The sequence below is a fragment of the Ambystoma mexicanum genome, chromosome 6p (assembly GCF_040938575.1).
Source record: "Ambystoma mexicanum isolate Mex_15411 chromosome 6p, UKY_AmexF1_1, whole genome shotgun sequence".
NCBI lineage: Eukaryota > Metazoa > Chordata > Amphibia > Caudata > Ambystomatidae > Ambystoma > Ambystoma mexicanum.
The window spans coordinates 1,462,414,924-1,462,436,909 of NC_090935.1; the positions used below are offsets into that span (position 1 = coordinate 1,462,414,924).

General features: G+C 44.0%; 1 protein-coding gene across 3 annotated transcripts in view; it reads left to right on the forward strand.

Moving 5' to 3' along the window:
• Nucleotides 1–21,986, forward strand: part of ERI1 (exoribonuclease 1) — a 190,772-nt gene that overhangs the window by 73,050 nt on the left and 95,736 nt on the right. The gene's annotated exons all lie outside the window — the stretch shown is intronic.

Genomic DNA, 21,986 nt, shown 5'->3' on the forward strand with positions numbered 1-21,986 from the left:
CCAAATTACTATCTCTAAACAATGTTGCAGTGTGAAGGTCTTAACATGGTTCTTGCCCGTTGCTACCCACCCCTAGGAGCCTTAACTGTGATTGGCTAGAGCTGACCTCTCCAGGCCTGGGATCCGCAATGGTTCTCAGCTCTTGGTGTACCTTCCAAGGTAATAGGAATTACTGTGTCTGCATTGTAACTTGTGTGCACCACCTTAGACTGAGAGTGCTCGTTCATCTCGTGCAACGCTTGTCTCATGTTGTAACATCTTTGTTGCAAGCTTTTGCCTGGCGGCATGAGATCTACTCTTTCCCAGCTCTGGTTTCTATTCATTGTTTGAGTCGCCGGGTCATGTGTTCGGAGACCATGATTTGGGGCTTTTACAGCTCTGAATTATGAGCAACTATTCACATTTATTGCAGCTGGTGTTACTGTCGTTCAAGGAATGGAATGTCGTTTGTATCTGGTGGCTTTGGCAGCGGGTCCTGTCTCTCACGTTTGCTCTCGTCCAGCCTGAATACACCTCAGCTCAGTTCTTGCTGAGTGGCTTTTGGCCTGCTGTAATTTTCCTAAACCATAATGTGGCATCTACATGTTCGTGCTATTCTATATTTTCCATATGTTAGTCACAAGTGACTGTCAGGTCCCATAGGTGCTCCCGCAGTTCCATAAGGTTAATTGCATATAAACATCTGCGAGCTTTATTCAGGCTCTCTTGCTTCTTGCAGTTTCTGCGTTGCTGCATTAAGCTCATGACAAAATAATAAAAGCAACGACAGTATGTATATGTATCTGTCCTCTAACTATAGAACTGTACGCTAGTGTTCTTTGTGTATTTTAGTGTGTGTTTGTGTCCAATGTGCGGATGGCACGTGTGCTTCCTGTCTAACCCTGCCACGTCGTGGTGTCTCTAACGATGTCAGTGGCTTGGCTTCTCAGCGCTTCAGTCGATACTGAGGTCTCTTTAGTTGCAGCCTGAGGCTCCTCGTCCACTCTGGGGAAGATGTGTACTGTACCTGGTCTGTAGGGCTGGCTGAGTGGGTACCTCTCGACATACTTAATAATTATTACAGCACTAGGAATTGGTCCAAAATAGTATGGGTGTTCATAATATCTCCTTGCCTTTTGCCGCATCATGTACCTTATAGGAGGGGGTGAATGTGCCCATCCCTCTTCAGTCCTCCCTCTGGTTGACTTGTCGACCACATCCTTATATGCCAGTCCTTTTGCTTGGGGCTGCCATATATATCTTTGTTATTCCTGTTAGGGGTCCACAATAGTTTGTGTGGTCATCAAATGACCAGTGCATGAACAGCATAGTCCTTCGGGATTGCACTAAACCCACTTCCTTTCATAGAACTTTGGATCATGTGGATTGTGAACTTTTATTGTTCCTGCAGGAAATAGTTCACACTGTGCGATCTTCGATCTCAGCTTGTCTCGTTCTGCAACATTCTCATCCTGTGTTCCCCCATGTTCACGTCTATCAGGATCTGCATTCCAATAGCCTCTTCTGTTTTCTTGCACCTTGCCATGCAGATCTTGATCCCACACACTGACTCTGCTCCCAGCACGAGAGCATCTTCAGTCCATCTGACAGCCATGATGGCATCCATGACCATATGTATGCTAGCCAGCTCTTGCCCTTCCCTGTTCCTTGTGCTTCCTTCATCTTGGCATGCATCTGTGCCAACTGTGCAACTGCATCTGAGAGAGTTCCGTTATCTTCGTCGTTAGCTGGTGTAAATGTGCAACAGGAACTCCCTATCTTTGTGCAAACTCCTCCTTCCATGGCCATGATGAGATCCAGAACAAATCTATTCTGGAGCGCCACCAACCTTATCGCTTTAAGCTCTTCTTTTATGGCGTTGAACCCATTCACTGTAGAGTCAATCATTACCATCAGCTCCCAATGAGTGATCCGTAACCATTTGGCATTTGTGTACGTCTGTATTCCTGGTATTATTGATGCAAAACATATTTGTTCTGCTGGGATCTCATCTAGTGCTGTTTCTGATGCCTCTTAAAAAGTAATTGCCCCCTTGTTTCTCTCTGCTCAATCTGGCTTGTTTCTCCTCCTTCTAAACCTGGGCTATTGGTGCCACCTTGACCAATCTCCTCTTGTCCATCTTTGGGAAGTCATCGAGCTTCACATCCTTCTTGGGTACTCCCAACGAAGGCATGTTGATGTGTACCAACGAGCATACTCCTCCCCACTCGGGTGGCAGCTTCTCTTACGCCTTTGAACCACATGCCATCCATTAGCATTGCCATTGCTGCAAGATGTTCAATTGTTTTGCATCCTACGTTCTCGCCAACTTCAACATCGCCATTGTTTTGAGCACAGGGCTGGCTTCTTCAGGGGAATTATTGGCATCGGTCCAGCTTCGTTCTCCACCCATGTCAGCAACTTTGCCCTTGCATCCCATTCCTTCAGGCACTTGTCATTTTCTTCCTGCTCCTTGTTGTGCCGACTGTGCTAATGTCCGTGTCTTCCTTCTCACCACTCCATCCTGCCATCCATCGTTGGTGTACACTTGTCCATACACTAATATCTGTGGCCTTTCCCAGCATCCAGGCTCTCCTCGTATCTCCTTTACTCTTGTCCAGGGACACGGCAATTCCTTCAGGGTGATAGTCCTTCTCTCCTTTCTCAGGTCTGTCAGTTATGTACTGCAACCCTTCGTCTAGCTGCCAGTAATTGCTCCTCATTTCTAATGTCTTTATTTAATTGTCTTCATATGGGAATGCCCTTTGGACATCAATCTAAGTGTTGCTGTTCTGCCTTGGAATCTTTCTCACGTTTGCACTATTGCGAGATACATCGGGCACTGTGCTCTTGCTGTTGGCATTTCAGTTGCTATGAACGTTCTGAAAGCAATCATGGCGTAGGGGATTAAAGAGCAGACATAACCGCTCTCCCCAGAGATTTCCTTACATACTTTGGTCATATGTTTATACCATATGTTAGATACTCATGCTGTGTCAGTGAGATGCATGTCAACTCGATGTCTTGTCAACACTGCGTTTACCTCTCCTTACCTTAGCAGCAGTGTCTTCTCGTCCACCTGACCTGGTTGTCCCTCCTGCTTGGGTCAGGGGAATGTTAGTTAAGGGTACAGCGGAAGTGCTAATAACAATGTATAATTGCCAAAATACAAATCCCATCAAGCCACTGGGAATGAATAGACACGCCATGATAATAATGTTCTTTGTTTCTTTCATACCCACTTGCGCTGCTTGATCCTTGCAGCCTGGTGATAAAGTTGCCCGCCTTAAATTTGCTAAGAAAGGCGTTACTGTGTTAGTATTTGTCATTACCCTCAAGCCCTGCGAACTAAATAGTCACTAATGGCGAACTCAACCACATTCTCCCAAACCTTTCTTACGGAGGGGTCTCAATGTAGGCAGACCTGGGAATTTGCTGTGTTCAGGTTGTGGGCATGCTTGGGCCAAGTATTCTACAAAAACAAGGAAATATACTTCATGGGATCGGGCTCTGAACCTGCTCCGAACCTTCTGTGTCTCCTTGTATAGTGCACAAACTGGTTAGAGGAACTTTCAGGGTGATGGATGGGAGGTAACATCAGGACAACAACCTATACAATCTTTAAAACATTTGCGTCAACCTGCGTGTGCGAAAAGAAAAATAACGGTTTGATCATCAATCTGTACAAGTGTTTCAGTTGCTGCTTCTGCTGCCTAGGATCGTCGAACCATGGGGTGACCTTGTCTCCCTAACTCAGTGTGGTCCGCTCGCACTTGAAGTTCGAGATCCTGAACTTTGGCCCGGTCGGTCACTACTCGGTTGCCAGCTGAGGCTACTGCTTTGTAGGGCTTGACGTCTTGAAGATGATTCCAAACAGACTTCCCTACTAATGTAAAAGCTCTGTCTGCGAACTCTTCTACAACATGAGGTCCTGTAAATCTAGGTGCATTCAGCCACTTAAAAAATTACGTAGGAAGACAATGTCGCCCACTTTCCCTAAATGCTTTAGTTCATTGTCTTGTGCTGTCATCGCTGTCGATGTCTTCGTTGTCTTCTGGCCCCCTTGGATCAGCTGTATCTGGCGAGAGAAAAGGAGCACTAGAAACCAGAGAAGTGATGTTAGGACAGGAACTGTATGAGTACATCTGCACTGTTCTCAGAATCTTTCAATGCCCTTGTGGGAGGAGCCAGGGGAAGATGCATGCGCTGTCCTGTCACCACCTCATGGGGCGTTAAATGGTGGTCGGACCCTTGCTTATTGCACAATTCAAACCAGGCCAATTGTAAACAATGAAGTCAGTTTTTCTTGGTGCTCTGAGTTCTGGCTATGCACTCCTTTAGGAGTCTATTCAGGCGTTCACACACCATTTGCTTGCGGGTGGTACGCACATGCGAATTTGTGCTTGATGCCTAGCAAGGTTGTGATGTGCTGAAACAGTTAATTGGCAAAGTGAGGGCCGTTGTCAGACCGCAGGACCTCGTACACGCCCCATCTCGGGAAAACCTCCCTGACTAGAAACGTAGCCGCTCTAAGGGCATCGGTGTGAGAACAGGGGCCAGCATCTATCCATCTAGAGAATGGTCAACCAACCACTATCATGTAGCGGTAAACCTGGCAAACTTGAACCATGTCCACGTAGTCCATGTGGAGATGCAGAAATGGGCCTACAGGTCTTTGTATGGCTTCTCTCAAAGTATGTCCTGCTGTAAACTGCTGGCAGGTCAAATGATTGCTAATAAAATCAGCTACATGTTCATTCAAATTTGGGCAAAACCACTTATATCCAATGCGTGAGGCAATTACCACCTTCTCTGTGTGTTGGATAATGCAATTGTGCTAATGCTGTCTTTAGCAACTCCAGTGGCATGACCAATTCCCCTGTGTGAGACATGGCTCATCCTCTTTATCCATAGCTCCTTCTCCTCTTGGGGTGTAGATCCCTGCACTTCCATAATCTGTGTCTCTGGTAATGTATTGTAGGCTTCCCTCATCACCATGTTCCTTACACCTTCCTGAGCTTTTGGTCTCTCCTCCAGCTCACACAGTCGTCCAAAGTACGCTGCGCACTTTGCCTCATAATCTGCTGCTTCGGTCCCCCTTGAGATAGGGTCTTCCCCTTTCTTGTGGGCGTGGCCCTTCAATAGTGCTACCTGTTTTGGATATGCAATTACTTCAATCAATTTGCCCAATAGCACATGGTGCACTGGCGTCCCACCTGCTCTGCTGAACCCCCCCCCCTCCTGAGCCATCGCGCCAATCCTGAGTGTACTGTTCACGTTACGTAAGCGGAGTCCGAATAAATTGTCACATAGTGTTTTCTAGTGCTAATATAAGAGCCACTAGTTCTGCTGCCTGTGCTGAATAATGGGATGGTAGCCATGCACTCGTGATCACCTTGCTTGTCCCGTCCTCTTTCAGTATTACCACTGCAGTCCAGTTTGATCAATTGTCGATGAACCGTGAATGTACAGTACGTCTCCCCATTCAAGTGCGTCTTCCTCCACTTTGCGTGTCTCACTGAACATCTCTGTTTGAGCAGTCATGTGCATAGTCTTCTGCCTTGAGAACATCAGCCAAGAAATAGTGCTGGGTTTACAGTCCGACATCTTACTATCTTCAGTCCAACATTCGATAGCATCACTTCATAACCTGATGCTCGCTGTGTGGTCAGTCTGCTCTTTGGCTTATGCAGTATCGCAAAGAGGGTGTGCTCCACGTAAAGAGTAGTGGTACACCCCATTGTCACTTCTGATGAAGGCTGCAGCTGCCAATGATCGTTCGCAGGGATAATGTCCTCTCATTACTGGGTCAAGTTGTTCACTGTAATAAGCAATTGGCTTATGGCACATACTTGTCTTCTGTGTCAGTACCGCCGTCATCACTAGACCGTCAGTGTGAAACAAGCAAAACTCCTTTTTGTAGTCTCGGGTCTCTAACACTGGCGCTGTATTTATGGCTTCCTTCAGTTCCTCAAAGGCCTCAGTCATCTCTGTGGTCCATGTCCGTGTCTTTGTTCTCCTTTGTGCCTCTTTCAGAGTACCCATTAGTGGCTTTGTGTATGTGCTGTAGTCAAAGACCCATGCTCTGCAGTAATTGCACAACCCCAAGAACTGCTGCATTTCCCTTACTGTCGTGGGCTGGGGTGTTTTACATATTGTCTCTGCTCTCTTTGGGGCAATGTGTCGGCCGTCTTTAGATATCATTGTCCAATGTATAGCGCCTCCTTCTGACAGTGGTGTAGTTTGGCCTTGTACCCCTTGTCCGCTAACACTGTCAGCATGTGTACTGAGTCCTCTCTGCACTGATCTTCTGTCTTGCTGCAGATCAAAATGTCTACATACTGTAAAACTGGACTCTGTCTCTAAATTGCTTAGATCCAGCTGTATCACTCTGTTAAAGATGGATGGTGACTTGCAGTTCGCTTGTGGTAAATGAGTGTGTTTCCACTTCTGGTTTCGATAAATAAAACTGGTTAGATCTTGTGTCTGGGTGCAGTGGCACTGAAAACAATGCATTCTTTAAATCATTGACCGTGAAACAGGTTGCTTCTGCTGGAATGCTGCACAAAATTGTCGCCGGGTTTGCTGCTTCAGGATACCCTGCTTCTACAATATGGTTAAGAGGTCTTAAATTCTGAATAAAACGGCATGACACCCCGTTGGCCTTACGCATGGGGTACACTGCTGTGTTGCATGGAGATTCTGATGGTACTAGAATGCCTCGCTCAATGAGGTTGTTAATTTTCTCATAAATGCCCTCATCTGCCTCCTCGGTTAAGGGATACTGTTTTACTCTTGGCAAAATCGCTCCTGCTTTCAGTTTAATAGTTACCCCTCCTATGCTCTTCATGCACCCCATGTGATAAGGACTTGTGGTCCATAAACTGTCAGGTAGCTTGGCCATGTCTTCCTCCCAAAATGAGGGCGGCGCCTCCTGCGCCATTGCCATTCTCTGTGGCACCTCTCTGTTATGGATCTGTAACCAAAATGTTACAATCATTTCAAACAGCACCTCCAGTTCCTGTCCTCATCTGTCGCTGTTAGCCTGCACCCTTCTGCAACTGCTATTATGGCTCTCCATGCCCTTCCTGTGCCATCCTTTTGCATGTACTGCAATCCAGTCCTCCCTTGCCAACAAGACCTCTATTTCTATGGATACTATTGTCCCTTCTGGCTCGTCCAATGGTGCCTCTGGCCTAAACAGGTATTCGTTTGGTACTCGCCACACCTTCCATGCGATTCCTGGCATCCATGCATTGGCAATGTCAGTCCCATATTGGGTCATCTCTGGGTCCACTGGCACCCCCCCTCTGTACCATACGATCTGTTTTACATTGAACATGTGTATGCCTGGTGTTGAGCACACTATACCTTTTGTCTGTGAATGAAATGGTCATGTTTAGTCTGCTCATGATGTCTCGTCCCAGTAGGTTTACAGGTGTCTGTCGACAGTAAAGATAGTGATAAATTGTGATCGCCTATAGATAGTGAGATTATCAGTAAAAGTAACCACTTCTTGAACCCCAGAGAATCCATGGGTGTTCATGGCATCGCCTGACAACTTAAATGTTCCTTCCCTAATACATGGTCTAGTCGCCCCAGTGTCCACACGAAAAGAAAACCTTTTGTTACCTATCGCCACCCCTATGCGAGGTTGGGTGTAATCGACAGGATGGGACACATCGTCTTTGGGCTGTCCTATTGGGTGTGCCTGGATAATCAGTTTCCTGTAAAGGGGTTGTTCCCCACCATGGTAACTCCTCCCAGTCGTTGAACTGGTACTGTCGCCACTGTGTCCACGTGTGCTGGTGTCATCGTCCTGTGTGCAGACTGTTGTGTGCTTCCCCTGATCTCTGGTGCTTGTAAATACTGTGGTAGTGGTGCTGCCATCTGTGGTATCTGCGTCTGTACCTGTGGCTGTGCTGGTGTGTGTGTGGTTGTGCCTGTGTTCATGCTTGTTGCATCTGCCGAGATGTGCCTTGCCTTGCATCTGCACTTCTAGCTGTTCCTGTACATAATCATTTTCTTGGCTTCCTTGATATGACTGCTGGCCTTGCTCACCCCAATTCTGTTGTCCCCCTAAATCGGTATGCTCTTGAAATGTGTCCTAGCTGCCTGCAGATCCAGCACTGTGGTGGCTCTCTCCCTTGTCCTGGAAACCTTCCTGAAAAATCCCCTGTGTTCTGCTGCATCTGCTATCCCTATCCCCGAAATCCTCCTGAAAACGCCTCTTGGTTGTGATGCATCTGTGGCCCAAAGCCACCCCCCTTTGTAAACCTCTCCTTCCTCGGAATCCCTGCTAGGGGCTGACCCGCCCCATGTACCCGCCTCCCAAGGGCGGTGCAAACTGTTGTGGTTGTTGATACTGTGGCTGTGCCTGTGGGGTGGGGCTGGTTATAACCGCCTCTTCCACTGCATACTTGCATATCTTCCACTGCACTGGTTTGGCCTCATCTGCCTTGCTATCTGCCGTTTTTTTTGTTTAACCTTCTCCTGCCACAATCTACAATGGTGTATTATTGTGAGCTGTATTTCTGGCCATCCCTTTGCTTCCATCTCCACTCATTTCTTCAAACTTCTGTCTTGGCTCTGGTAGTCCCTGCACTAAAATATGATAAAATATTGTTATTGTTTTGTCCCAGGGCTCTCGTGTTTAGAGGCGCCAAGCTCTTGTATCTCCTGAATGTACTGTACGGGGTCTTCATCTTCCCTCAATATGCGTGATGTAATCACCCCAATGCCTGGGTATTGTGTTCATAATGCGTGTCATACTGCTGCCCTGCAGTTTGCAAATGGTGCTCCATCGTGCTCTGTGCTGTCGTCATCCCTGGGAACCCCGCCCTCTTCCATACATCTGCTCTGTCTCCTAGTATCAATGCTAATAGTCCCTTTACGTCACCTACTGCTAATCTGTGAACAGCCGTCATTTTCATCTCATGAATCCATTTCCCCGCTCCCACGCTCAATGACGTAACCTACACTTCATTCTCCTTGTCGGTGTGCTTCCATGGCGCGTACTGAGGTCTCGCCACCTACTCTCTCTAATAGAGGCTTCTGTGAATATGCCGCCCTCTCCTCCAGTGTCCTTTGGTTCAGTCTAATTTGTCGAGGCCCTCCCTCGTCCTCCATGTCTGTGCATATATTGCTGGTTCCAATGCGGGTACCCTTCCGTTATCGTCATAAGCTCTAGACAATCTCCCCTAGACAATCTCCTACGTCCTGGGAGATCCCTTAGTCCATTAACATGTGTTGTCTGTGGTGCACATGTCATTTGTCTGCAGTGCTTGCTCTTCTGAATCAACCCCTCCTTCTCCTTGTTTCTAAGTCCTAAATTCCATGATGCCCATGTCTGTCCCCGTGGACTGTGACCGGATTTGCTCCACCCTCTCGTCCCCACTGTGTTTGTCATCTGTTGGATCCTATGTCCATGTTACTACCAAAATCATTGGCAAAATGTAGTCTCCTCGATGCCAAGTCTGTTAGGTTTCATGATAAGATCGATGTCTAGTAAATCATACTTGCTGCCTCCAGTCTAGGCCCCTACGCCTGCTCCACTTCTTTCTGTCACACTCCTGCCTCATGAATTTGTGCTATCTGGCTCAGTTTGTCCTCATCGCACCTATTGTTTTCCCTATCCAATGCTGTCTGCATCCTCACTGCCCTTATTGCTCGTAGACTTCCTCCCTGAACGCTTGTTCTTTCGCCATCTGTCCAACTGCAATTTCCTCTGTTCCCTCTCTGCTAACTTGTGTAACTATCTCTCTCCGCCTCCCTGCCTTCTCCAGTTCTCTCTCCCTTTTCTCTCTCATCTCCCTTTCTGCTCTCGTCCTTCCCTTCAGATCCCTTTCTAGCCTTTCTTCTCGTTCTCATTCCAAATGCTCCCTCTTTTCTTTCCTTCTTTGCTCCCTATCTTCCCGCTCCAGTTTCTCCTCTCTTCTCTCTGTCCTCGCGCTCTAACCTCCCTTCCCTGTCCTTCTCCCTTCTGTCCTCCTCTTCCATTAGTTTTGCCCAGTCTGTTGCGTTGCAGTCCCTTTTCAGGCTTTCTATTGCCTCGGTCGCCCCTTGTCTTCACTTGACTTTTAAGAGTACCTGCGTTTCTAACCATTAATTCGTGCTTATGCCTTCGAACTCCTCTTTTGCGCGCTGCTGCACGTCACTGCTCGCCCCTGCATCATTAGCTGGCTGTCCAGCACCTTTCTGCTTATCCTCTTTAGTGTATGGTGGCGGTTTATGTCGGATTTCAGTACCCCTCTGCTGCCCTTAGTTCTCTTATTGGATACATTCCCAATTCATAGTCTGTATCATTAGATACTACACTTGGAGGTGCAGAGGGATGGGGTCCTTGGTCCTTCACCTCCTGCTGGCTTAGCATCCACTGACACCTTGAAACCTGAAACATGTGCCACAACGCAAACATGGCCATGCATTTGGTCAATTTCTTCCCCTTGTAAGCACCATGTATGTGTGTCCATAGCGATTGCTGCACCTCTCAAGTTGGCCATGGTTTGGTTAATATACCTTCTGTACTTTTGGACCATTTTATGCTACATTTGCAGATTTTGTCCTCATAAGACGGAATTGTCTTACAAATGCTAAGGGGAGTAATACCCCCACTGTTACTTGATATATTTCAAAACCGCTTACCTGACCTCAAGTCAAGGGTTTTGATAACCCGCTGTTCAGGGATAAAAGTCACAATGCAATGATGATACTTTCCAGTCTCTACGAGCCCCTCCGGCTCCAAAACTAATCTGGTGTGCTCTGCACCGCCCCTCCTTTGCAATCGCTGCTTTCTCGGGCACACAAACAAAATCCTGCGCAGGCGCCTTTCGCGCACCGCCACTGGTTCACCTCGTCTGCCAATCTCAGGTTCTCAACACTAGCTCCTCACCGTCTCAAACTCTGAGTCCTAAATGCATACCTCAGGGTGATGTCACCAAGCTATCGACGCAATATAGGTAAATCAAATATTGTGCGCACACATTAATAGCCAGTTACTCCCAAATCTGCATAAAACCCCATAGCTGTCTTCCTGCTCTCCAGTATACCAATATTCTTTTGTGATCGAACTGCACCCATTGCGTCGCCCAATGTGTGAAACTCCTCTCTCCTGCAGACTTAACCAGCCAACTTGCCTTCCGCAATATAGGCTAGCTCCTCACGGGGATACCATCTATGACCCGAGCTAAAACGCCCAACGCACAGGAATACCTTATTTCAACATAACTTTTGTCATCCAAGCCTTTAAGTCAATAGTCTAGGTTATTCACCAGAACCTTTTACCTCGAAGACTGAATGCGCCCTAAACATAAAACCTGGCTGCTCGACTGCCCGCTCCCGTTCTGGTCTGCCTGGACAACTTGTCGATCCCGGGCAGGATGATTTCCAAGGGGCTCCTGACAACCTTTAAAACGGGCAGGAGTTTTCCAGTCTCTCGAAATATGCAAGGGTCCTGCAGCCTCTCGGGTTTGGCAGCGAAGGAGTCGACCTCGTGCCGGGCTGACGCAGCCAACCATCCTCTGGCTACCAACTGGTTGGGGACAAACTCCCAGGTAGATTTGAGGACTACTAGAATTTTGCGGACTCTCGGAAGGCCCAACCCTTTCCCCCAAAAGGAACATAGACCCAGCCAGACAGCAAGTTCAAACTGGTTTATTACAGCCAAAACCAACCGGGATCAGTACAAGGATAGAAAAAATCCAGACATCTCAGCGTCTCCTGGCTCGCAGGCCAGTTTTGTCCTGCTGTAGCGTCGGTCACGTCACAACCTAGGTCCCTCTCCAGAAAACCTATTGGCCTACTGGATTGGTCGTTAGGAGCCTAATAACCTATATAATCCCCTATATGAGTTATTCTACTGGCTCTCGCATGTCTGGTGGCTGGCCTGGTCCATCCACAAATTACTCTCTCTAAACAATGTTGCAGTGTGAGAGTCTTACCATTGGTTCTTGCCCGTTGCTACCCACCCCTACGAGCCTGAACTGTGATTGGCTACAGCTGCCCTCCCAAGGCCTGGGATCCCCAATGGTTCTCAGCTCTTGTTGTACCTTCTCAAGGTAATAAGAATGACTGTCTGCATTGTAACTTGTGGCACCACCTTAGACTATGAGTGCTCGTTCATCTGGTGCAACACTTGTCTCATGTTGTAAAATCTTTGTTGCAAGCTTTGTCTGGCGGCGTGAGATTGACTCTTTCCCAGCTCTGGTTTCTATTCATTGTCTGAGTCGGCCGGGGTCATGTGTTCGGAGACCATGAGTTGGAGCTTCTGCAGCTCTGAATTATGAGGAATTATTTGCATTTATTGCAGCTGGTGTTACTGTCATTCAGGGAATGGAATGTTGTTTGTATCTGGTGTCCTTGGCACCGGGTCCTGTCTCACACGTTTGCTCTCATCCAGCCTGAATGAGCAGCTTGTGGTCTGCTGTAATTTTCCTAACCATAATGTGGCTTCTACATATTTGTGCTATTCTATATTCTCCATATGTTAGTCACACATGGCTTGGTCAAGTCCCATAGGTGCTGCCACAGATCCATTAGGTTAATTGCATATAAGCATCTGAAAGCTTTATTCAGGATCTCTTGCTTGCTGTTTCTGCATTGCTGCATTAAGCTAATGACAAAATAATAAAAGGGGTCTTTTTTTCCCATAGACTGAATTGGGGGAAAAACTTTGCGCATGGCTACAGGTCAAACTGCTGGACGGATTTTCACCAAATTTGCGGCAGGTGCAGGGGCTTGGTCTAGAAAGCGTGCTTTTGTAAATTTGGTGACCTTCCGTGCAGTACTTTTCATTAAAACGACCAAAAAGTAGGTCTGAAAAAATTAGTGATATCTATGTCCGCTTCGCGGTCACACTTCCCTGTTCGGTCCACGGACAAGATACCGATTGGCTAAGGGGCTGGCGTCATTACTGCGGACACGCAACTTCTCTGCCGATTGGCTGCAGCGAGACGTGTTGAGCGTCAGATTGTTTGGATGCGCCCGACATCTTGGATCCGCCGATAGCGGAGCAGCAACATGCTATATTTATAAAACTCTTTTGCTGTGTCATAGAGCGTTGGGGAAAGGTTCAGACAGTAAGACTTGGGTGATGAATGTATTTGTTCTGGCGGTCGGTCTTCATGATGTATTTTCTATGGCCACCTTGTACGCACAGAAAATGAGGGGTGTCATAAGGGTAGCATTTCAGTCCGTGCAGTGCACAGGGAACTTGTAACTGTTGTAAGGACATGCGTGGTGTTAGCGAACATTGAAATTGATAACATGCCGTAATTGCATTACTTTTTCCTACGGGTATTGTATTCATTAGTACACCGCCATGGGTATGACATGCTACGTTGGTTGTGGCCAGGGCTTAGAGTGTTGGATGCATGGCCCTCGGCCAAAGACCTTACTTCCAAGACTGTAGGCCCTGGCCACAACCACCGCAGCATGTCACACCCCTGGATACACCTGTAGTAATGCATATCGATTGCCTGGTTGTGGGGAGTGTGTGCAGTCTTGGGTGCATGGCTGAAGGCCATGCACCCAATAACAAACTTGTAAGCACTGGACGTCCAAGCCACTGCACACCCATACCATGTAATATCTATGGACATACAGCTAGGACTACAGCCTCTGGCCAGAAGCACTGGAGGATACTACACCTATAGAAAAACCCCGACTTCCACACATTACTAAGGTGGTTATGGGGAGACCCAGCACTTTTGGGTGCATGGCCAAAGGCCATGCACTCAACAAAGTTATACCCTCTTCACTTGAAAGCCAACATGGGTTTTTTCTAGTGCAGTGGTTGTGGCTAAGATGTATACTTTTGGGTGCATGGTTGCAGACTGTATGCCATACACCCAAGCATGTACACACTGCCCACAACCACTGCAGTTTATCACATTTATACTTCACACCCACACAATCGATTATGTATCTGGCAGGTGTGGCCATCTCCTACAATGTTGGGTACATATTCAGTACATGCTACATTTACTATGTTTCCTTCTATGGGTGTGCTACTGATTTTTAAGCAACCATGGGTGTAATATGCTGCGGTGATTGTGGCGAGGGCCTACAGTGTTGGGTGCATGGCCGTAGGCCGGACGCCATACTTCCAAGACTGTAGGCCCTGCCCACAGCCACCGCAGCATGTCACTGCAATGGGTACACCTGTAGTATTCATTTTTGATCAGATGGTTGTGGGGAGTGCGTACAGTGCCGAAGGCCATGCACCCAAGAAGAAACTTCAAGCACTGGAGTTATAAACTACTTTGTATGTAGTGAAATTACAAGGTACAATGGTTCTGATATGCTGTGGTGTTTCTGACCAGGACCCAGAGTCTTGCCTGCATGCCCAAAGGCCATGCACCCAAGACTGAAGTCATAAGCAGTGGGGTTATGAGTGAATATGGGTGTGGTGTAATGCGGTAGTTGTGTGCACGTCCTAGCGTCTTGGCTGCATGGTTGCAGACGATGGTCCCAAAAGTTAACTTATAAGTAGTTAATTTACAAGGACCATGATTTTGATATGCAGCAATGGTTGGGGTAGGAACTATACTCTTTGTACCTTGGTCGTAAGGCGTAGGTGGTAAGTTACACAACCAAGATGCAAGGGCCAGCCTACAGCCACTGCAGCATATTAGTACCATAGATTAGACGTGTAGGTTCGCATGTGTACAAATTGACTGCCAAAATACTTACTCCTCACTTTGTTGAGAATCCATATATGTGTTAAATGCCTTTAGTACTTGGCGGAAGTATCCTTTTTTAAATTTCTGTGATAAAAGAAAAGTATGTTAGTCTTTGCATTTTATGAAAATTTACTACATTGCATAATAGACAGTTAACTTTTTTTTTTTTACCCTCATATTTAGTTTACAAACCAGTGTACTGTGTATTCTGCTCAGTTTCTGTGTTTGCTTTTCTAATCCTTGGGTCTGGAAGAAAAAAAATCCATGTCGGATTAAAAAAAAACTTTATTTTCTATGGTCCTAACTACTTCCTTGTTTCCTTGGAGTGTTTCCTTCATCTTTCTGAATAATCTTGCTGCCGATTTTTAACAGCTAGATACCTGTAGGCGTATTTTAATTGTGCTTTTGTTCTTACAGTTCTGTAATATTCATTTATTTGTGTTGTTATATCCTCTTGGGCAGTTGGATACCTGTTGGCGTATTCTAACTGTAGTCTTTTCCATAATTTTTTGGTAGTCTTGAAGTACACATCATTTATAAAATTTTGGCTTTAGGAAGATTAAATACGCATTTGTAAGATTAGCTGGCAATCTCTGCTTTAGAGTAATGGTGCTATCATTACATTCGAACCATCCACATCTCTTTTTAATGTATGCAGTGTAGTGACCTGCATTGGTTGTAGCTCCTGCATGGTAGATTATACCTACTGTTGTAAAGGTTTTCTTTCCAAGTGACACTTGACCTTGTGTGAATCCAGTCAGTTTGCAGTTGTTTTTGGTACCATCTGCATTTTAACTTAGAAGCATAAGTATTATGTAGGCACTATGCGATTGTATCAGTAAGGTGGAGCGATTGTCTGAATTGCAAATAGTACATAATCTGCCTGGTTTGCATTCTGTACAAGTTGCTAAAATGGAATGGATTCACAATTAGGTATGGAAACATACACACATCGCTCATTTGGGATTTGTTCCTGTATCACATTGTTACAGAGTGCATGTATGTTTCCGCATACCTGGAAGATTTCATTTACAGGTATGCTTTTATTTTCCAATATTAGTAGTAGTAGTAGGTTGCACTGATCCTCCTATCCTGCCTTATTTTACCATCTTTTTGGCTCCCGTGCGCACAGGATTCCTGTGGTTCTATTGTGTTTTTTGTTTCTTTGTTGGTTTCTATTATCTGTGGTCTGTTTTCTTTCTTCTCCTGCGTGCGCCCTGAGGCCTTCGGGTTAGTGGCGCAATACAAGAATATAGATAGATGGATAGATGGTAAGTACATTAGACATTTTTGTGAGTTCATAGTGAATCTCACCATTCCCGCACAGTAGTCCACTTCTTGCCTTATTCCATGAACACTGTGTTGTCAGGATTGTTTGTTGCATTTCTATGAAACACTAACATTTGTACACACGTTTGGTCTGTACTGTGTAAGTAAATATTGTTAACAATTGGTGGCAATTGAAATCGAATATTCATTGCTACATTTGCATAGCAATTTACCCCGGTTTCATTTGCAAATTTGAATGGACCAGCTAGTTCTGTATCTGAGTGCATTTTTCGGAGTTTCTGTTCCTTCTTTGAAGACGTACCTGGTTTACATTCCCTAATAGGTTCTTCTTTGTTTGTGGTAATTGATGAAGCTTTAGCTTCTTTTGTTTTCTTTGAGGGATTTGCTGTTGGATTCTGTTGCATTTCTGTTTGATTTAGTTTTCTTTTACCACGTTTCACTTTATCTGGAACAGGATATTGTATCAGATGGGGGGTGTACAATGAACGCAGTCTATTGTATTCTAGAATGCAAGGAATATCAGCTTTGACTTTACTTGCATCAAAGTTCATTAGCAATAGACCGTCAAGTGTACGTAAGTGTGATAATGCTACGTAGCTCATGCCTACTTTAAAGACTGTGTTTTACCTATATCTATCAATGCATTGTCTAGGGTAAGACCTTGGGATTTATGAATGGTAACTGCATATGCAAGAGTTGGAGAAAATTGCCCTCTACGTACATACATGTCTTTGAAGAGAAGGAATCGAGCAATTGAGCGTCCTATCCTTTTCACTTCTGAAAGTTTATCAAAGCTAATATTGACATACTGAATGTTGCTGTCACGTGGGTATGATTGAAAGCCAACAACTGTACCCAGTGCTCCATTAACTAGTCCTTGCTCGAAGTCAAGGTTACATGTAAGCATTACTCTACAATTTAAGGATAATTTTAATATTTTTTCCAACCCCGCTGTGTTGGAGATTGAATTTTCTAAACTATTTAGTCTTGTTGTGGCTTGCTCACACATGGGTACTGTCATACCATGTAAGTCTAGTTTGTCTGTGGCGCTAATTTCAATTACTGGTTGCATTTCTTTATTTAACATTTTCATCGAATTTGAAACAGCTTGCAAGAGTTGGCATTAAGGCCATATAATTGACATTTTTGTGCAGTTTGTTCCATAACATCAGTTGCACATGCATTATCACCATAAAGTACAGGAATGTGCCGGTCTTTCAATACTGCTTGTGCCTCTTGGGATAGTACACCAACTCTAATACTTTTTAAGATGTTGGCATAAGTGAGATCTGCAGATTGCCGCATGTTCTGTTAATTCTCTGTATTGGAAATGTTGCCAAAGGTTGACATTTCCTATGCTGCAAGCAGTTTTACGGCGGTTTGTAACCTATGGTTTTAAAACTAGGTTCACCTTTCACTGGTGTCAATTGTAGAAGATCTCCGAAAACAATAATGTGTTTCCCTGCAAAGAGTTCTTCGTTGTTACTTTTAAGTACTTCTTGCAATCTGAGGTGAATCAAAGCCAACATTAGGTTGGAGACCATGCTCACTTCATCTATTAGTAGCATTTTCATTTGTTTTAATACTCTGTGTACTTCCATTGCAGCTTCTGCAGAAAGTTTGTAATAGTCTAATTTATTTTGATGCTCTACTGGAAGCAGTAGTAATTGGCGTAAAGTGACACCGTCTATTTTTTAGGCAGCTAAACCTGTGGGGGCCGTTACAACAGTTGAGTTTGTTTGTCAATTGTTGAAGGAACTTGCTGATGATTTTAATTACGAATGTTTTTCCTGGTCCAGCTTCACCACTCACGTACAGCAGTATAGGTTTGTAATTTTGGCAGATACATTCTTTATTTTCGTGTTGTACACCATGTACAATTTCTTTTGTTACGTCTTCAAAAATGGTGCGCTGATCTTTAAGTTTTGCTTGTTGTACAGTTAAGTCTTCTGTATCTTCTTGATACTGATACATGGTGTTTTCTACTTCTGCCATAGCTACTTCCGCCTCATTTGCTATTAGTGGTTGTCCTAGTGGTTCTTGACTTCCTGTTACAGAAGGTTGACTACTGTCGGAAGAGTCCTTATCTAGTTGGGCCTGAAGTTCCTCTTCCTGTTGCTGCTCATTGTGTAACATTGTTTTGTACTGTGTAAAGTCACATCGGTGATAGCGCTTTGATTTGCTTTAAACACATCTTCATAGCAGTCAGTTATCTAGTATGTCTTCCTCTTTTCTCCATGGTTTAAAAAGTTGTAACAGAGACCTGTAATATAGTTCTTTCTGTTGAGTTTTTAATGATAATTTTACATGATTAATTAAGCTTTGTTTGTGAAGGGAGTTTAGGGAAACTTACCAATCGGTCACTCTATCTACCTTTTGCTTTCATCAGGTTTTATATTATTTTTGTATGCAAAGTTTTTAGCTATGTGGTATAGAACCATGCATTCCAAAGTGCTACTCCTGTTCGGATAGTAATTGTCCAGTAAATTGTTTTTTAGAATGTCTTTGCTGTTGGGATCATTTCTGGCATTTGTTTCTATGTCCTCATATGATTTCAGAACTCTTTTTCTAGATTTAGCAGGACCAATACTTAGCCATACTATGTTGTCTGATTTTCCATACAAAGCAGTACCGGTTAAACGATCTGCTGCTTCATAGGCGCCTCATTCTCTGAGAGCATTTTTGTCTAGGCTGTACAATTTCTGTGATAGTGTTTTGTCTGATGCTAGTTCATCCCAGAGGTCTTGAAGCTCTGTTTTTCTGCTTTTGTTAAGTAGGCTGTAACATATCGTGCAACAGCAGTAGAATTGTCTGCAATGTACTGCACGTCTGTGTTTGCATTCCATAAGAGGGCAATGATTGCATTGTAATCATTGATATGTTTTGATTCTTCTGTTCTTTTTATGTAATACGTGTTCTTAGGTGATTTACCTTTAACACTGTCGAACTGAAGACGTGAAGTTGTTTACTTCGCCTGTTTCTGTAACTGGTCTAGGGAAACCAAAGCAGCATTTGGTGTAGTATTTACCTTTGTTTTTGTATTTGCTGCAACAATATTTGCCACATTTGTGTCTTTGAAATTGTAAAATCTGCCCATGCAGTTCACTGTGTCTGTTGTGAAGGGATTTCACAAGTGACATATTTTTGGATAAACTGCAAAACAGTGCTATCACTGTCGCGACCAAATTTAGGTGCACCTTTGATCCATAACAGCATGTGAATATGTGGTGCTCCTCTCGCTTGATATTCTTTTCCCCAAAAGAAGTGTTGCACTTCTCCAAGGGGAGGAACAGTTTTATTGCAAATAAAGTGTAGCATGGCAATGAAACGATGATGGAAATATCTTGACACATTGACTGGATCTAGAGAGCAAAGTTCTCCAGGCGTTAATATAGCTACGTTGCTTTTGTTGCCGTTTGCTATGCGTAGGAACTCATGTAAATCTACCCATGCATATTCTGCACAACTTAGTGTAACAAGCCAAGTCGGTGGTCCAATGTTTCTGATCATACAACGCACGTCTCTGTGCTGTCGGAACAGTATTCATTTGTACCACGCATTTTTGCAAACAAATTTGTTATACTTGATTGTAAAACCTCATCTTTTTCCTGTACTTTTTGTATTCAATGCGTAGTTAACATATTTTGAAAGTGGGTTCCAAATTTCAAAATGTATGCAACTCCGTAACATATCGTTGCTAATTCACTTTCATAGAGTAGGTGGAATATGTATTCCACATTTTGTCTAAATGTGGGATCTTGCGAATACATTCGTAATGAGCGGTATTCTGATGCCCCAATCTGAGTGTGTCTATCGTCGTATCTTCCAGGAAAAGCACGTGCTTCTATACTTTTTTCCCATATACTCATTGGTGAACCTTTGGTTTGTTGCATTTGGTAAGTTTCTAGTGCATCATCTATGCTTTCATTCGAATGCAATGGGTGAATTGTGTGCTGGTCCAAAAGAGTGGATACTGTAGCAGGATCCAGAAGTTCGAATTGTCCAGTTTCTCATGGCTCTTGAATTATTTCAGTTGTTTCCCTTAAGCTTTCTTCAATATTTATTTCCTTGTAGTACTCGTTCTTGTCTTTTAGATATTGCAATGCTGGTCTAACTTTATGTAAGTCCACCAGTTGTTGCCAAATTTGTTTGTCTGTTGGTACACCATTTACCAAGACTATTAAAGAATGCTCTATTGAATGTTGCACTCTTTGAGTGTGTACATTTCGGTTAGATCTAATGGCAAATAAACTACTTTGCCACAAATGCCTTTCACCAATTCAGAGGGAGGTAATTTTGCTGTTTTTGGATGAAGGCGTATAATTGCTTGAAACGGGTGAACTGTTTGAATTATGATGCTCTCATACAAATTGAGTTGTTGCAGGATTTTTGGTAGTGGCAACAATTCCAAATTATTTGTAATAGCACGTGAAGGAGTGTGGTTGTTGTCTAATTTTGTAGTACAGTAACTGCAACATATTAGGCGTTCAGTTACTTCATATTTGCTTTCTGCTAAAAGGTAGAGAGCTAATTCAAACCATTTGGAATCTTCATTGTCTTCTATTTTGTATGCTATGTCCACATTTTTTGTGTTCCTTTTGTAAAACGTTCTGCGGCAACACACACACACACACATGGTTTGGTACTTCAGCCGATGCCTTTTTAAATTTTAGTATTTCTTTTCTGTATGTGTAATAGAAGGTTGATATGTGCAGATTTGTTGCTACTATGCTCTAAAACTATTGCATTTTGTAAGTGGCTTTCACTTCCAAAATACTTTCTCTGAATACGGTCAATTTCTTCTTGTAAGTATTTGGGTGTACCATGCAGAAGAGTGTTTCAAATTGCCTAATTCTGAAGCTGGACTTTTTGCATAGTATATTTTATACACTAGAATTCTTACATTTGAATGATGTAACCTTTTGATATCATGGAAGGTGCTTTTGTAAATAGGCCCATAAATTCAGGCTAATGAATGTCCTTGTAGTCCTGTGTATTTGCGCAGTGGACAAATATCCATATTTTGCAGCACTTTCATTTTACTTTTGTCTTTCCCTTTTACATACAGATTGAGGAACTGAGGTAAAGATTTGAAAGCTTTGTTTGGAATGGCACACATTGATGTGCACGGCCATTTGTATACTGGACGGTGTGGTTCTGTCAAATCGAGATGTACTTCTGAGTTTTCAGGGGATACTTTTGTAAGCAGTGCTTCTTGTTCCATGATGGTACTATTGATTATTTTCATACCCTCGTCCACTGCTATGGATAGCAATTGTTTGTTTGATTTTGTTTGTATGCTTCCACATTAAAATATGGTTCTGTGGTTGTCGTGTGACTCCATTCACCTCCACACACATTAGAAATTATTTTTGTTCACATTCCATTTATTGCTGAGTTTCTTTTGTAGTTTGGTACTTACTTTTGTTAGTGCTTTCATCCTACTTAACAATAATATAAACAATTTCCTTTTGAGAAGGATTGCACGGTCCACGAGAGCTTGTAGGATTAACTTTCTACGGTAGGTTTTAAGGGGCGAGGATGATTTCGGCCCTCTTCTTAGATTTTGAAGCACTCTGTGACGAAATATTTTTGCTAAAATACTTTTTTTGCTATGGGTTCTTGTTACTATATCAGGATTATTAGGAGCATTGTTAGCTGTACTGGTAGCAGATTTTGTTTTTTTAATTTATTTATTTTTTGCCACACTTTTTGTGTTTTGTGACACATTTTGATGGAGGAGGTAAAGTTTCGGTAGTTGAAGCTTCCTTTTGTTTTGCTAAACGACTGCATTAGCTGGTTTGTTCTAACATTCTCTACAAGCTCTACTACAGATGGATGCTTAGATTTTATTTTTATTTGCTCTGCTTCTGCGTTCCTTTCTACGAAGTTGCTTTTTGGTAGGCATTCTTTGGTGTCTTCTGAAAAAAGAAGGCATGCTTTGGTCTGTTCAATGTATGTGTGCTGTGTGCATGGGGAAGCTCTTTGTCATGGTGTGTGAATGTGCATTGGACTCTTACAATTATTTGGTAAGGC